At 46.8% G+C, this 18,446-nt stretch overlaps 1 pseudogene; it reads left to right on the forward strand.

The window, feature by feature from the left end:
• The first annotated feature begins 6,738 nt into the window (after nt 1-6,738).
• On the forward strand, nt 6,739-6,857 carry LOC126428691 (5S ribosomal RNA; annotated as a pseudogene).
• The last annotated feature ends 11,589 nt before the right edge of the window (nt 6,858-18,446 follow it).

An 18,446-nucleotide genomic window follows, 5' to 3' on the forward strand; every position in this document is an offset into this window, starting at 1 on the left:
CCTCCGCTTCACTAAATCACCAGGTAACAGTTCGTGATGCCGATGGATTTTGTACGGATAGCATCGGAGGGTACGCCAACCAAACAGAATGCACGAGCGCTGACTTCCCCGTGCATAGACGAACCCGTTACAGTCTCCATTTCTTCCTGAACTGTCTCATCAGCATTACGCCTTGTGATCGGTCAGCCACTACGGGGTCTATCGTCTAAACAACCCATGGCTACGAACTTCGAAATCATTCTCGTCACAGCTGCATTTGTCAACGGACCTTTACCCGTTCGAATCCCCTTCCTATGGCGATTGGATCGTCAAGCTGAACTAACACATTCCCCGTTTTGATAATACAGCTCCACTAAAAGATACTTTTCAGGTAACGTCAACATGCTGCGACTGCTGGCGCATCCGATTCTCTCATTACAGGTCCTTTTATACACGATTGTCATGCGCAGCCACTGTCGTCTTGCTGTCCAGCGCCATCTGTCGGACATTTTGTGAACTTCGTTTTTGTTTGCTTCTAATAAAACCCCATGTCATTCTAAGCATGTGAATCAATTTTTAGCTCTCTATCTACATTATTTCGTGGTTTATTAAGTTTTCAAATTTATACTGACTTTTTGATCACCCGGTACTTCTTTCCAGTCCCGTAGACGAGACGAGGTTCTCCTCACTTATCTTCCGACAGGCCACAGTCCTATCGCGCATGGCTTCCTGCTCGGGCGAGAGGACCCTCCAATGTGTAGTGTTTGTGGCGTCCAGGTCACACTGTATGCTACATTTTATTGGATTGCGCTTTATTTTCTGACCAGCGGGCCGCGGCTGACTTGCCAATGCATCTGCCATCTCTTTTAGGAAATACTCAAACGAATGTGGTTAAAGTTTAAAAATTCAGTGACTTTTCTAATGTTTTTACCAAGATTTTAGGGAAAGAGTCTTAATTTGTTCACAAGATGACTAGCTCGCCCATATTTTACGTAAGTGGCCAGCCGGTGAAAATTTCCTGTGGCATTTTCTTATACAGCATTTTGCATCTATTCCCGCTTTCTTTGCGTGTATGCTTCCATTTTACTAAATTTGTCCACATTCGTTTCTTTAAATGTGTGTCAGGGCGCTGATGACCTCGACGTTGAGCGCCCGTAAGCCCCAACACACACACACACACACACACACACACACACACAAACACAAAAACCACGGCCATTTCGACGTCAGTGGTGTCAAGCGAGATCTCATTGGACGGCAAAGCGGAGGTCTGTTGTATTTTATAATGAAAACTGTTTCTGCCTCGGTGCCAGTGAGGGCCGTGTGATGGGTTACGAGGAACCCAGCCGAGGGCTGTAACCAACCTGCGTGTTTGCTAGACACGCTGGATCTACACTTGGAGCTATGCTCTGAGGTACGATTTCGTATGACACCAGGAGCACCCTGACTGTAAATTTGTACATCAACCTGCTGATTCGACCTGTTGCGCTGCCATTCAAAAACAACAATCTAAGGCGTGTTTTCCAACAGGATAACTCTCGCACGCATGCCGATGTTGTTACTCAAAATGCTCTACAGAGTGTGCAAGTGTTGTCTTGGCCTGCTCGATCACCAAGTCTATCTCAATCCGACCACATATGGGACGTGGTTGGACAACTACTCCAACGTCATCCACTGACAGCGTTAACCGCCCCGTGTATTGACGGATGAAGTGCAACAGGCGCAGAACTCCATTCCACAAACTGACACCCGACACCTGTACAACGCAATGTAAGCACGTTTGTATGCTTGCATTCAACACTCTTTGGTTACACCAGTTATTACTGTACCAGCATTTAACACATACTACTGGCCATTAAAATTGCTACACCACGAAGATGACGTGCTACAGACGCGAAATTTAACCGACAGTAAGAAGATGCTGTGATATGCAAATGATTAGCTTTTCAGAGAATTCGCACAAGGTTGGCTCCGGTGGCGACACCTACAATGTGCTGACAGCAGTTGACCGGCGTTGCCTGGTGAAACGCTGTTGTGATGACTCGTGTAAGGGGGAGAAATGGATACCATCACGTTTCCGACTTTCGTAAAGGTCGGATTGTAGCCTATCGCGATTGCGGTTTATCGTATCGCGACATTGCTGCTCGCGTTGGTTGATATCCAATGACTGTTAGCAGAATATGGAATCGGTGGATTCAGGAGGGTAATACGAAGTGCCGCGCTGGATCACACCGGCCTCGTATCACTAACAGTCGAGGTGACAGACATATTATCCGCATGGCTGTAACGGATCGTGCAGCCACGTCTCGATCCCCGAGTCAACAGATGGGGACGTTTGCAAGACAACAACCATCTGCATGAACAGTTCGACGACGTGTGCAGCAGCATGGACTATCAGCTAGGAGACCATGGCAGCGGTTACCCTTGACGCTGCATCACAGACAGGAGCGCCTGCGATGGTGTACGCAACGACGAACCTGAGTGCACGAATGGCAAAACGTCATTTTTTCGGACGAATACTGGCGTATCACCCGGTGTGATGGTGTGGGGTGCCATTCGTTACGCGTCTCGGTCACCTCTTGTTCGCATTGATGGCACTTTGAACAGTGGACTCTCCTTTTTTTCCACCTGCTTTTTCTTTTTTTGTTTTAGAAGGTGGTTTGACACCTGTGGACAAATATGTATCCTAAGATATCTTGCGAGAAATGGTTGATTAGTGCCCCGTTGTCGCACGTGATACACTGTAGATCCAGAATTACATGGTCCGAATAGAAAAATGAGACTATATTTTCGATTCAGACAGAGGATGATATCTATCACTAACTATGACCAGTACGAACTTTGTGCATCCGAGAAACCACCGACATAGTTGTCACGTACGTACCAAGCCACCGGTCATCGATGCATGAAATATGTAAGGAACTCATAGATGATGGAAGGTATGAAACATGAACTAGACTCATTTCCAAATGTCCTAACACCGTGGACGAGAACTAATATAAATACATTGATTAGCCAATGAAACTGGACATCTGCTTAAGATGGCGTAGGACCCCAGCGAGCACGCAGAAGTGCCGCAACAGGACGTGGCATGGACTCGATTAATGTCTGAAGTAGTGCTGGACGGAACTGACACTATGAATCCTGCAGGGGTGTCCATAAATCTGTAAGTTTACGAGGGCATGGAGATCTCTTCTGAACACCACGTTGCAAGACATCTCAGATACGCTCAATAATGTTTATATCTGGGGAGGTTGGTGGCCAGCGGAAGTGTTTAAACTCAGAAAACTGTTCCTGGAGCCAATCTGTAGCAATCCTGGACGTGTGGGGTGTCGCATTGTCCAGCTGGAATTGCCCAAGTTCGTCGACATATACAATGGATGCAGGTGGTCAGACAAGATGCTTACGTACGTGTCACCTGTCAGACTCGTATCTAGACGTATCACGAGTCCCATATCTCTCCACGACCCACACCATTACAGAGCCTCCATCAGATTGAACAGTCCATGAATTCACGAGGCTAACTCCATATCCGTACACGTCCATCCGCTCGATACAATTTGCAACAAGATTTGTCCGACCAGGCACATGTTTCCAGACAACAACAATCCAATGTCGGTGTTGGTGGGCCCAGGCGAGGCGCAAAGGTCTCTGTCATACAATCATCAAGGGTACACGAGTTGGCCTTCGGCTCCAAAAGTCCATATCGACGATGTTTCGTTGAATGGTTCGCATGCTGACTCTTGTTGATGGCCTAGCATTGTCATATGCAGCAATCTGCGGAAGGGTTGCACTTCAGTCTCGTTGAACGATCCTCTTCAGTCGTCGTTGATCTCCTTCTTGAAGGATCTCTTTCCGGCCGCAGCAATGTCGGAGATATGATGTTTTACTGGATTCCTGATATTCACGGTACTCTCGTGAAATGGTCAAACGGGAAAATCCCCACTTCATCGCTACCTCGAAGATGCTGTGTCCCATCACTCGTGCGCCGACTGTACCGCCACGTTCATCTTGATAAACAGCCATTTTAGCAGCAGTAACCGATCTAACGATTGCGCCAGACACTTGTTGTCTTATATAGACGTTGCCGACCGCAGCGCCGTATTCTGCCTGTTTAAATATCTCTGTATTTAAATACGCTTGGCTGTACCAGTAACGAATCACTCAGCTTGAACAAACCGTAGCATCCGAAATAATTTCCGCAACAATCTGGATTTCTGAGTACACGTTTCAAACTGTCTTAGAAAACAATTCTGAATAGCATAGTTCAGAATGAATACTGCTTACAGACAACAAGTAGTGAAAAGCCGAGACTACAATTAATCATCTAGAGCACAACAGAGGAGTAGCAACATGCACGTTCTCAGCAGTCGCAAATATTGCCATTTTCTGGCTAATGGGCGTTCATTAACGCAGAACGCGTGTGGGGCAGATGGAGGGGATAACACGGATCCGCTTCCCTGGCCGGAGCGAGGTAATTAAATGAAACGGCTGTTCTGTTCGCACCACACACGAGTTCGGTTAGCTGTCTCACTCTGGCAGCTACCCATATCGACAACGTCAAACGGTGCACACATCGGCACTATGCAGCGCTGCACACGTGCCGCAAATTGAATTAGACAGTTTAGTGCTCAGCTAGATTAAACACCATGTAGAGCAGTGGTAGTCAAGCTGGACCCTACAGCCGACTACTGTGCGTTCTGGCTTTCTTGCCGGGTGGTAGGCAAAATACACTACTAGCCATTAAAATTGCTACACCACGAAGATGACGTGCTACAGACGCTAAATTTAACCGACAGGAAGAGGTTGCTGTGATATGCAAATGATTAGCTTTCCAGAGCATTCACACAAGGCTGGCGCCGATGGCGACACCTAAAACGTGCTGACATGAGGAAAGTTTCAAACCGATTTCTCAAACACAAACAGCAGTTGACCGGCGTTGCCTGGTGAAACGTTGTTGTCATGCCTTGAGTAAGGAGGAGAAATGCGTACCATAACGTTTCCGACTTTGATAAAGGTCGGATTCTAGCATATCGCGTTTCTGTTTATCGTATCGCGACATTGCTGCTCGCGTTGGTCGAGATCCAATAACTGTTAGCAGAATATGGATTCGGTAGGTTCAGGAGGGGGGGGGGGGGGGGGTAATACGGAACGCCGTGATGGATCCCAATGGCCTCGTATCGCTAGCAGTCGAGATGACAGGCATCTTATCCGCATGGCTGTAACGGATCGTGCAGCAACGTCTCGATCCCTAAGTCAACGGATGGGGACGTTTGCAAGACAACAACCATCTGCACGAACAGTTCGACGAGGTTTGCAGCAGCATGGACTGTCAGCTCGGAGACCACGGCTGCGGTAACCCTTCACGCTGCATCACAGACAGGAGCGCCTGCAATGGTGAACTCAACGACGAACTTGAGTGCACGAATGGCAAAACGCCATGAATCCAGGTTCTGTTTACAGCATCATAATGGTCGCATCCGTGTTTGGTGACATCGCGGGAACGCACATTGGAAGCGTGTATTCGTCATCGCCATACTGGCGTTACCACCCGGTGTGATGGTATGAGGTGCCATTGGTTACACGTCTCGGTCACCTCTTGTTCGCGTTGACGGGACTTTGAACAGTGCACGTTACATTTGAGATGTGTTACGACCCGTGGCTCTAACCTTCATTTGATCCTTGCGAAACCCTACATTTCAGCAGGATAATGCACGATCGTATGTTGCAGGTCCTGTACAGGACTTTCTGGATACAGAAAATGTTCGACTGCTGCCATGGCCAGCACATTCTCCAGATCTCTCACCAACTGAAAACGTCTGGTCAATGGTGGCCGAGCAACTGGCTCGTCACAATACGCCAGTCACTACTCTTGATGAACTGTGGTATCGTGTTGAAGCTGCATGGGCAGCTGTACCTGTACACGCCATCCACATTCTGTTTGACTCAATGCCCAGGAGTATCAAGGCCGTTATTACGGCCAGAGGTGGTTGTTCTGGGTACTGATTTCTCAGGATCTATGCACCCAAATTGCGTGAAAATGTAATCACGCGTCAGTTCTAGTATAATATATTTGTCCAATGAATCCCCATTTATCATCTGCATTTCTTCTTGGTGCAAGCAATTTTAATTTTGACATAATGTATTTGGAACCTAATTGTTACTATTATGTGCTTTAACTTGTTGCATTTCTGATTCATAAACTGTGTAAGTTATAATTCCTTTCCTACTTTAAAAATCAACATTTTAAGTTATACTTGCTTTTATATTTCATAAATTGAGTGTGTTGAAATGGCTGTGAGCACTACGGGACTTAACTTCTGAGGTCATCAGTCCCCTAGAACTTAGAACTACTTAAACCTAACTAACCTAAGGTCATGACACACATCCATGCCTGAGGCAGGATTCGAACCTACGACCGTAGCGGTCGCGCGGTTCCAGACTGTAGCGGCTAGAACCGCTCGGCCACACCGGCCGACAAATCGAGTTTGTAAGGTACTTTTCTACTTTGTAAATCAACGTTATTGAGAAAGCAATGGATGGCTAGAATATTTTAGTAACCGATGAAAAAGAAGCGGTTGGTAAAAAGAGGTTGACTGCCCCTTACGTAGAGGCTACACATAACAACTATGTCGCGTAATTAATCAGGGCTATCTATGTAAGTAAAACAAACCGTCAACAGAGAAAATACCACAGTAGTCTTCTTGATGCAGTTGGAGGAATAAGCCTGAAAATTGTGAACATCCATACATAGACCATGCCAACGGCCTTTGCGCAGTGGTAACACCGGTTCCTGTCAGATCACCAAAGTTAAGCGCTGTTGGGCTTGGCTAGTACTTGGATGGGTGACCATCCGGTTCAGCCGAGTGCTGTTGGCAAGCAGGGTGTGCTCAGCCCTTGTGAGGCCAATTGAGGAGCTACTCGATTGAGAAGTAGCGGCATCGGTCACGAAAACTAAGAACGGTCGGGAGAGCGGTGTGCTGACCACATGCCCCTCTGTATCCACATCCGGTGACGCTTTTCGACAGAGGACACGGCGGCCGGTCGGTAACCTTGGGCCTTCAAGGCCTCTTCGGAGACTGCATGTTTATTTATGTCATACTTGATTACAAGTTAGTGTAATATTAAGTAATATTATACAAATAAATTACTATTTAACAAGTGGTATAATTTCCATAGCAAATACATGTTCCAGTTACATTAAGACCACCGCCTATGGTCGAGGTCGGCAACGGCCTTGCCGTAGTGAATACACTAGATCCAGTGAAATCACCGTAGTTAAGCGCTGTCGAACGTGGCCGGCACTTGGATGGGTGACCATCCAGCCGCCATGCGCTGTTGCCATTTTTCGGGGTGCACTCAGCCTCGTGATGTCAATTGAGGAGCTACTCGACTGAATAGTAGCGGCTCCGGTCAAAGAAAACAGCCATAACGACCGGGAGAGCGGTGTGCTGACCACATGCCCCTACAATCTGCATCCTCAACTGAGGATGACACGGCGGGCGGATGGTCCCGATGGGCCACTTGTGGCCTGAAGACGTTTTTTTCTATGGTCGAGGTCAATGTGCAATAACGGTTCGCAGACGGTAGGATAGCAATGGAGAGCATGTAAAGCATGATGGGGATACGCGGATAACAGTCCAGTTGTTGCCGCAATACAAAAATGGCGTAATTTGTCTCTCGTCCCTACCGCATACCCACTGCCTTTCGGGCCAAGGGTAGAAACGTCTCTCAGATGGCTACGTTTCTAAACCGTTCTCGTGCCGCAGTGGTTAAAGTACCGGGTGATCAAAAAGTCAGTATAAATTTGAAAACTGAATAAATTACGGAATAATGTAGATAGAGAGGTACAAATTGACACACATACTTGGAATGACATGGGGTTTTGTTAGAACCAAAAAATACAAAAGTTCAAAAATTGTCCGACAGATGGCGCATCATCTGATCAGAATAGCAATAATTAGCATAACAAAGTAAGACAAAGCAAAGATGATGTTCTTTACAGGAAATGCTCAATATGTCCCCCATCATTCCTCAACAATAGATGTACTCGAGGAATAATGTTGTGAACAGCACTGTAAAGCATGTCCATAGTTATGGTGAGGCATTGGCGTCGGATGTAGTCTTTCAGCATCCCTAGAGATGTCGGTCGATGACGATACACTTGCGACTTCAGGTAATTCCAAACCCAATAATCGCACGGACTGAGGTCTGGGGACCTCTGAGGCCAAGTATGACGAAAGTGGCAGCTGAGCACACGATCATCACCAAACGACGCGCGCAAGAGATCTTTCACGCGTCTAGCAATATGGGGTGGTTCTAATAAAACCCCACGTCATTCCAAGCATGTGCGTCAATTTTTACCTCTGTATCTACATTATTCCGTGGTTTATTAAGTTTTCAAATTTATACTGACTTTTTGATCACCCGGTATACTGTGCGTAGCGAAATGGTGTTATCCGAAACCGGCGCCGAGCCCACTGTGGTGCACCATGGGCCATAGATATCAGCGGTGAATAATGGCTACAGTAACGCGTCCGGGCGAACAGACGTGCAACTGTTGAGCAACTGACCGCCCACATAAACCATGGGACTACCAACAGCGTCTCTTCAACGACTGTTGAGCGAACATTATTGCTGTGTAAGGATCCCTGCATCAGGCACTTGGTTCATGCACCCATGCCGACTGCTGTTCATAGGCCGCTGCAGGCTGCAATTTGCACTTCAGTATCTCAACTGGACATCCACTGAGTGGCGACAGGTGGCCTGTTCAAGATGATCCATGTTCCATGTACCATTGGACAGCTGGCTGTTGGCGTGTAGAGCGTGAATTGTCTGAGAGCAAACGCCCTGCAACCAGGAGGGAGCTTCCAGAATGAGATTTTCTGCAGCGGAGCGGGTGCTGATATGAAACTTCCTGGCAGATTAAAACTGTGTGCTGGACCGAGTCTCGAACTTTGGACCTTTGCCCTTCGCGGGCAAGTGCTCTACCAACTGAGTTACCCAAGCACGACTCACGCCCCGTCATCACAGCTTTACTTCCGCCAGTACCTCGTCTCCTATCGTCCATGCTTCACAGAAGCTCTCCTGCGATCCTTGCAGAACGAACACTCCTGGACGAAAGGATAAAAGGATATTGTGGAGACATGGCTAGTTCTGCAAGGTTCGCAGGAGAGCTTCTGTGAAGTTTTCAAGGTAGGAGACAAGGTACTGGCGTAATTGAAGCTGTGAGGACGGTTCGTGAGTCGTACTTGCGTAGCTCACTTGATAGAGCACTTGTCCGCGAAAGGCAAAGGTCCCGAGTTCGAGTCTCGGTCCGGCACACAGTTTCAATCTGCCAGGAAGTTTCAGCAGGGTGTTCTATTGTACGGGGCATTCTCTGGGTGATTCCATCTTTCTCGAAGGCGAAATGGATCCACACAAGTATACATCTATCATTGGAAACCATCTCTCCCCGCCGGCCGGTGTGGCCGTGCTGTTCTAGGCGCTTCAGTCTGGAACCGCGTGACCGCTACGGTCGCAGGTTCGAATCCTGCCTCGGGCATGGATGTGTGTGATGTCCTTAGGTTAGTTAGGTTTAAGTAGTTCTAAGTTCTAGGGGACTGATGGCCATGGATGTTGGGTCTCATGGTGCTCAGAGCCATTTGAACCATCTCTCCCCAAATATACAGCTTATTTTTGCTCGACATGATGACATCTAGCAGCACGACAATGCAACATGTCACACAGCTCGGGATACACGTACGTCGTTCGAAGAGCATCAGGATGAGGTTACCGTACTTCCATGTCCACCAAACTCCCCGAAATTAAACGCAGTCGAGAATCTGTGGGTTCACCTTAATCGGTCTGCTCACGCCACGGATCTTGAACTGACCAACTTAGCGCAGCTGGCCATGTCGCTGGAGTCAGCATGGCTCACATCCTGTCGCTATCTTCCAGAGCACCAATGGCTCTCTCTCTTCACGTTACGGGCTGAAAAAGGTAGTTACTGTGGATTCTGACACGTGGCCGCATTAATGTGACTGAACAGTGTATCCGTATGTTCACGAGATGAGAAGGAGAGAGAAATTAGATTATGTTATGCATTAGCCAGCGGTTTTGCATATTTTCAATTGAGCTGTCTCAGTTTACAACAATGATTTACGCCAGTCAGCCTGACTGCCGTCTGGTAGCACTGAGCGCACGTGACAAGGTGGAGAAAGAGTATAAGTGGAGCAAACACTAATGCAGAACCATTTTAGCATCAATAGAGGTTGCAAATTGAGAAACCCACTGTCATAAGTGACTGTGACAAAGGACAGATTGTTGTGACCTACTGTGTGGAAACGATCAGCTCAGAGACGCTATCACTATTGTGATCATTTATTGCAGGCGATTGAACGACAGCAGGACTACGTGCAGGCGACAAGGTGTTGGACAACGATGTCTCATCGAAGAATACGAATGTTGGAGACTGCCCTAATCTGTAAAGAACGTTACGCCTGCTGCAGGCGCAAAAGTTTCAGAGCAAACCGTTAGGGGCATTTTGTTGAATATGTCACTGTGCAGCACACGATCTCTACGTGTTATCTTGCTGAGTGAATTACGATTGCACTGGGCACGATATCAACGAGACTAGAATTGTATCAACGGAATCGTGGGCATTGAAATCACGTTTCTTGTTACACCAGGTCAATGGTCGTTTCCAGATGACCTGTGATCCAGAGTATTGAGTGTAGGCACTGTGACAGCTGCGGACTATGTGAACATTATTATGATCCGCCTGCACCCCTTCACGCTTGATATCTTCCTCGACAGCGATGGCATATTTCAGCAGGATAACAGTCCGAGTCACAAGGCCAGAGTCGTGCTGTTGTGGCCTGAGGAGCATAATAGTGAACTAGTGTTGATCTCTTTGGCTGCAAATTCGTCTCATCTTAACACATATGGGACATTGTCAGACACTGGTTCTGCACTCACAACCAACTTATACGTACACTACTGGCCATTAAAATTGCTACACCAAGTAGAAATGCAGATGATAAACGGATATTCATTGGACAATTATACTTGGACAATTATACTAGAACTGACATGTGATTACATTTTCACGCAATTTGGGTGCACAGATCCTGAGAAATCAGTACCCAGACCAACCACCTCTGGCCGTAATAACGGCCTTGGTACGCCTGAGCATTGAGTCAAACAGAGCTTGGATGGCGTGTACAGGTACAGCTGCCCATGCACCTTCAACACGATACCACAGTCCATCAAGAGTAGTGACTGGCGTATTGTGACGAGCCAGTTGCTCGGCCACCATTGACCAGACGTTTTCAGTTGGTGAGAGATCTGGAGAATATGCTGGCCAGAAAGGCCCGTACCAGTACCTGCAACATGCGGTAGTACATTATCCTGCTGATATGTAGGGTTTCGCAGGGATCGAATGAAGGGTAGGGCCACGGGTCGTAACACATCTCAAATGTAACGTCCACTGTTTAAAGCGCCGTCAATGCGAACAAGAGGTGACCGAGACGTGTAATCAATGGCATTCCATACCACCATCCCGGGTGATACGCCAGTATGACGACGAATACACGCTTCCAATGTGCGTTCACAGCGATGTCGTCAAACACGGATGCAACCATCATGATGCTGTAAACAGAACCTGGATTCATCCGAATAAATGATATTTTGCCATTCGCGCACCCAGGTTCGTCGTTGAGTACACCATCGCAGGCGCTCCTGTCTGTGATGCAGCGTCAAGGGTAACCGCAACCATGGTCACCGACCTGATAGTCCATGCTGCTGCAAACGTCGTCGAACTGTTCGTGCAGTTGGTTGTTGTCTTGCAAACGTCCCCATCTGTTGACTTAGGGATCGAGACGTGGCTGCACGATCCGTTACAGCCATGCGGATAATATGTCTGTCATCTCCACTGCTAGTGATACGAGGCCGTTGGGATCCAGCACGGCACTTCATATCACCCTCCTGAACCCACCGCCTGCATATTCTGCTAACAGTCATTGGATATCGACCAACGCGAGCCGCAATGTCGCGAGACGATAACCCGCAATCGCGATAGGCTACAATCCGACCTTTATCAAAGTCGGAAACGTGATGGTATCCATTTCTCCCCCTTACACGAGTCATCACAACAACGTTTCACCAGGCAACGCTGGTCAACTGCTGTCAGCACATTGTAGGTGTCGCCACCGGAGCCAGCCTTGTGTGAATTCTCAGAAAAGCTAATCATCTGCATATCACAGCATCTTCTTCTGTCGGTTAAATTTCGCGTCTGGAGCACGTCATCTTCGTGGTGTAGGAATTTTAATGGCCAGCAGTGTATTTCATGGGAGCTATATGACCTATTAAGCAGACGGTCAAAATTTTTGGCTTATCAATCTATTTTTCGCCATATTCAGACAGGATCCGGAAAAGCAATTATTTTTAAACGACATGATTTTAAAATAATCATGGATGACTATCAACCCAGATATGTATCTGATATTTCAGTATTAATCGTAGTTGACAATATTTACGAAATGTAGAGGGTGTCCGACTCAAACCCAGGAAAAGAAACCACAGTAAATACGGCAATGGAAAATGCACCACATTGTAGAGCATTTCAAAGAATTTATTTACTTATCTTCAGTACACCTCTACATGTGAACCATTTGTGGCATGATGAATATAGAGTCTATATTCAATTTCTTGCCAACTTCTTCGTAATATTTCCCCTGTTATTGTTGCAGTCGCATTAGTGATACGATGTCGCAAAGTAGGAATATCGGCCACTTTGGTCGCACACACGCGGTCCTTCACGAATCCCCTCATGAAGAAATCAAGCGGCGTAACGTCGGGTCAACGTGGTGGCCAGGCAATGGGTCCTCCGCGTCCGATCCAACGACTGGGAAATTTCCTATCCAGGAACTTGCCAACAGCCGGTGCCTAGTGTAGCAGAGCTCCATCTTGCTGAAAAATGATGTTGGGTTGCAAGTCTTGTATCTGAGCGTACACAAACTGCTCCAACATGTCCAGATACACTGACCCGCAAATGCTCCGCAAATAACGGTCCAACAATCCTGTCGTGCATTAGTCCGCACCGTAAGTTTAGCTTAGAGCTATCACGAACATGTTTAATGACAATGTGTGGGTTTTGCGAACCCCAAACCCGAACATTATGCCTGTTAACACTTCCTGATAGATGATAGGTTGCCTCATCTGAGAATAAACATCTTTCCAGGAAGCTGGTATCCATATCAATACGCTGCAGCAAATCTGCAGCAAATCTGCAGCAAACTGTTGTCAACGTGGTTTGTCGTTCGGCGTCAGATGTTGCAGAATTTGCACTTTTTAAGCACACATACGAAGACGCAGATGAACTACACGATGCAATGTTGATCGAGGTACATCAAGTTGCCTAGCAGCATGAATTGACTTATGTGGTCCTCTGAGAAACGTTTGTCTGATGTCCTCCACTGTGTCTTCTGGAACTCCGTAACATACACCGCCAGAAAGTTTCAGAACTCTTTCTGTTGACAGAAACTTCCTATACCATTCCCCAATTGTCTTCACATCAGTTGGATCACATTCATACAAACGACAATAATTTCTTTGCACAGTAAACGACGATTTTGTTTCTGCAAACAACACTACTGCTTGCGCGCACTGCTGTGGAGTCGCTATTTTCAGTTCATGCGACCATGCTGCACTCTGGCGACGATACTTGGCACTTCTGACGCGGGAATATAAATTCTTTGAGATGTTCTACAAAGTGTTGCATTTTTCATTGCATGTACTGTGGTTTTTCTCTCCTGGGTCCTTGAAATCAGGGAGGTTTGAGTGGGATACGCTGTACTTTTGAAAAGCCATATTGCTCTTAAAGCATTCAGTTGCCAAGGACGTGGTAGGCGAGCACCCTGGGTATGACACGCAGGAAGCATGGGGCTAACGCAGAAATGATTCTTGAAAGACGCATGTTTTGTCGACGGCATTTGAAACTATGAAATGGATGTATGTGGTAAAAATGAAAGAAACACTTGTGATACAGTTCTACAGAACTCTTCTCATTTTTCACAAATTCTAGATCAGTTTCGAACACTCGACCTGTTGGTAACTACTGCCTCAGAAGATGAGACGTCTGATCTCTATACCTTACACTTTTACTTAATAACAGTTGGTCGTGATCTATACGACACACTTTTAGAAAGTACACAAAACTTCCTTGAAATTATTCGTCCCTGTCCATATCGATCCATTTGGTTGTATTTGATATATCGGCTATCCTGGTTCGAATTATCGTAATGGGTTTCTCTTTCACAAATTAGCTTCACTTCCTGTTGCCAGAAACTTCCTATACCATTCCTTAATTGTCTTGGACCTCGTCGTACGTTTCAGGCCAATGCCGGGATGGTTCCTTTGAAATGGCACGGCTGATTTCCTTCCCAATCCTTCCCTAACCCGAGCTTGCGCTCCGTCTCTAATTACCTCGTTGTCGACGGGACGTTAAACACTAACCACCACCACCACCACCACCACCTCGTCGTATTCGTGGTGACGCGGTAGGTTAGCAGGGGATAGTTTTCATGGATTAATCGTGCAAATCCACATATTACAACAGAGCTCATCTTATTAATTCATCAGCATCACTATTATCTTACATTCAGCGATCAGACTATTGCCTATTCTGAACTCAGAAACAAAATCATTCCCATCTTTTCTGAAGTCTTCGAGTATCTCTTTTCGCATACATTTAGTAGTAGAAGATTTTTAGGTTAATCTACGAATTCTACGACTTGGCATTCTCATGAGGTGTCGTTCAATTTTAATTATAATTTTTAATTTGTTCATTCATGTTAAAATATTTAATTCTGTTCTACTAGCTTCATTTCTAATCATATCCCTTCTGGAGCAGCACTTCGTCCTCCTCAGGCAGCTGGTCCTTTTTTTTTTTTCTCGCCCCGACCACGAGCCTCCACCACTTTATGGAATTTCGAGGTCGTCTCTTCCTGTAGTTTGTGGCCTAATGTTCTGCTGCTGGATAGCTTGAAATCTCTGATTTTCTTTTTTCTTAATATCGGAGTCAAAAACAAACTTATATCACAGTGTAAGTAATTAGAGTGAACTGTTCCACATGTGAATTATTTAAAACAATTTTTGAACTAAGTGAATATTTTGCTGAGAACGGCATTGCTAGAAATTACTAACTTGTATTGCTTGTATTTTTCCTTCAGCTGGCATACTGATATCTGGAAGTCAATTTGGCAATTTTTTAGTTAAGCCTGCAATATGTCAGTCTAAGCATGACGTTCAAATAACTCGAGTCTAGTAATTAACCTTATTTAAAAGATAATATTTTGATTACTATTAATTAACTAAACCATCGATAATGGTACAGTGATAATTCTCGTAGTACTTTGTGTGGATAAAACGAAAATTTCAGTTTCGTAATCTATTGACAAAATGCAGTCTTTTCATACACATAGCGTTGTTTTTGTATATTTTTAGCCCATCTATCGCCCTCTCTACCAAGTTCAGTCAATATATGATGAATACGGTTTGCCTGCGAGCACTGTAGTAACCGTGGCAGGCACATTTCGATCCAACCACCAACCACACATACGTATGTGTCCCGCGGGCTGCCACCCTTCCAAGGCGCCTGTAACTACGCCTACAGCTTACGTTGCAGTATCTGGTGGCGGTCAATCCTCTGGATGCAGTGTTGCTATTGATATTATCACGATTTCTTGCTATTATTCCGCCAGACAGGTTTATAGGACGCTGTACAGTTGCTCGCCAGCCAGTCCACGTCATCAGTTCACAGCTACAGTCATTGGCGCCAGGAGCAAACCGCGCAAGTGATTCCACAATCAAACTTTTATTCGTCGAAGTGCAGTGCAGTGCACCAGCCTACAGCCCCAAATACCGCATCCAGACTGCAGAATCTTCCCAAGTCCTTCAACATTAAACTACGCCCACGTGCGGACAGTGCTACCCGCTTTAGGATGCACAGTGTACTCAAATCAGACGCTACGTTAGTAGAGTTGTGGGGCTCTTATATTCACGAAACTGTCACTGCTTTAGTCTCAACCCTCACCAAATGACGAAAAAAGTAGTGTTACTACGGTAACTGTTTTCTTTTGTACTTGCTAAAGAAACTGTGAAACAAAGTTCTATTGTCCTTTGGTCTATACAGGTACATCCGTTCATTCAACAAACTCCGAATTTCATTTGGATGCAATGTAATATCCATATAACTGAACATCAGCCTAACTTATATCAAGCTTAATTTCATTCATAAAAGACACCGAAATTCTGAGGGATGGCTTGTCTGACACCGTAAGAATGGCGCCACAAGTCACCAAAATAAAATTAGCAGCTTTGGCTGAAAGTGGGCCGTTTTGCGGACAGGTTTCGAGGGTGTCGAGATCCTTAGGACAGGGATTCTGAATTTTCGATTTTATTAAATGCACTCCTGGAAATGGAAAAAAGAACACATTGACACCGGTGTGTCAGACCCACCATACTTGCTCCGGACACTGCGAGAGGGCTGTACAAGCAATGATCACACGCACGGCACAGCGGACACACCAGGAACCGCGGTGTTGGCCTTCGAATGGCGCTAGCTGCGCAGCATTTGTGCACCGCCGCCGTCAGTGTCAGCCAGTTTGCCGTGGCATACGGAGCTCCATCGCAGTCTTTAACACTGGTAGCATGCCGCGACAGCGTGGACGTGAACCGTATGTGCAGTTGACGGACTTTGAGCGAGGGCGTATAGTGGGCATGCGGGAGGCCGGGTGGACGTACCGCCGAATTGCTTAACACGTGAGGCGTGAGGTCTCCACAGTACATCGATGTTGTCGCCAGTGGTCGGCGGAAGGTGCACGTGCCCGTCGACCTGGGACCGGACCGCAGCGACGCACGGATGCACGCCAAGACCGTAGGATCCTACGCAGTGCCGTAGGGGACCGCACCGCCACTTCCCAGCAAATTAGGGACACTGTTGCTCTTGGGGTATCGGCGAGGACCATTCGCAACCGTCTCCATGAAGCTGGGCTACGGTCCCGCACACCGTTAGGCCGTCTTCCGCTCACGCCCCAACATCGTGCAGCCCGCCTCCAGTGGTGTCGCGACAGGCGTGAATGGAGGGACGAATGGAGACGTGTCGTCTTCAGCGATGAGAGTCGCTTCTGCCTTGGTGCCAATGATGGTCGTATGCGTGTTTGGCGCCGTGCAGGTGAGCGCCACAATCCGGACTGCATACGACCGAGGTACACAGGGCCAACACCCGGCATCATGGTGTGGGGAGCGATCTCCTACACTGGCCGTACACCACTGGTGATCGTCGAGGGGACACTGAATAGTGCACGGTACATCCAAACCGTCATCGAACCCATCGTTCTACCATTCCTAGACCGGCAAGGGAACTTGCTGTTCCAACAGGACAATGAACGTCCGCATGTATCCCGTGCCACCCAACGTGCTCTAGAAGGTGTAAGTCAACTACCCTGGCCAGCAAGATCTCCGGATCTGTCCCCCATTGAGCATGTTTGGGACTGGATGAAGCGTCGTCTCACGCGGTCTGCACGTCCAGCACGAACGCTGGTCCAACTGAGGCGCCAGGTGGAAATGGCATGGCAAGCCGTTCCACAGGACTACATCCAGCATCTCTACTATCGTCTCCATGGGAGAATAGCAGCCTGCATTGCTGCGAAAGGTGGATATACACTGTACTAGTGCCGACATTGTGCATGTTCTGTTGCCTGTGTCTATGTGCCTGTGGTTCTGTCAGTGTGATCATGTGATGTATCTGACCCCAGGAATGTGTCAATAAAGTTTCCCCTTCCTGGGACAATGAATTCACGGTGTTCTTATTTCAATTTCCAGGAGTGTAATATTCTGGCAACACTGACTGATTAAGAAGCAAGATGTCCTTGTTTTTGTACTGAATAATTAAAGTCAGGCATTATTCAGAGTTTCTCTTTGTTATTTTTAAAGTTAAGATTGCTACACGCATAGAATTAAGCCGTGAATCTGCAAGCCTGGACAACAAACAACCATGGGATGAAAATCTTCACAGAACAATTAATTTAGAGATCCGGTTCATTGTACTAATTATTTGTTCAAACTGCGACCGGTTTCAGGATTTTAATACCCCATCTTCAGGTGTATGAAGAGGGGAAAGAAATATAATGCCACATATGTATAAAACCCAAAAGAGCACACTGCCGAAACATGGCGACTTACTTCTTGTATTTGACAACACATAACATGCCGTCAGGCCAGTCAGTGCTCCAATCACTACATGTTGGAGGAACTGGAAAAAAGGAGAGGGACTAATAGTCCAATTGACCTAAAAATGTCCCGGAGGGTGGCACCAAGTTAACAGTACTCACGCTGCCCGCCGCCGGCAGCTACACGTTAGGTACGCCAACCTCTACTAAGTTTCTGTCTTCCTCTACAGTTTTTGCCCTTTACAACACCCTCTA

Source organism: Schistocerca serialis, chromosome 12 (assembly GCF_023864345.2).
Source record: "Schistocerca serialis cubense isolate TAMUIC-IGC-003099 chromosome 12, iqSchSeri2.2, whole genome shotgun sequence".
Classification (NCBI taxonomy): Eukaryota; Metazoa; Arthropoda; class Insecta; order Orthoptera; family Acrididae; genus Schistocerca; species Schistocerca serialis.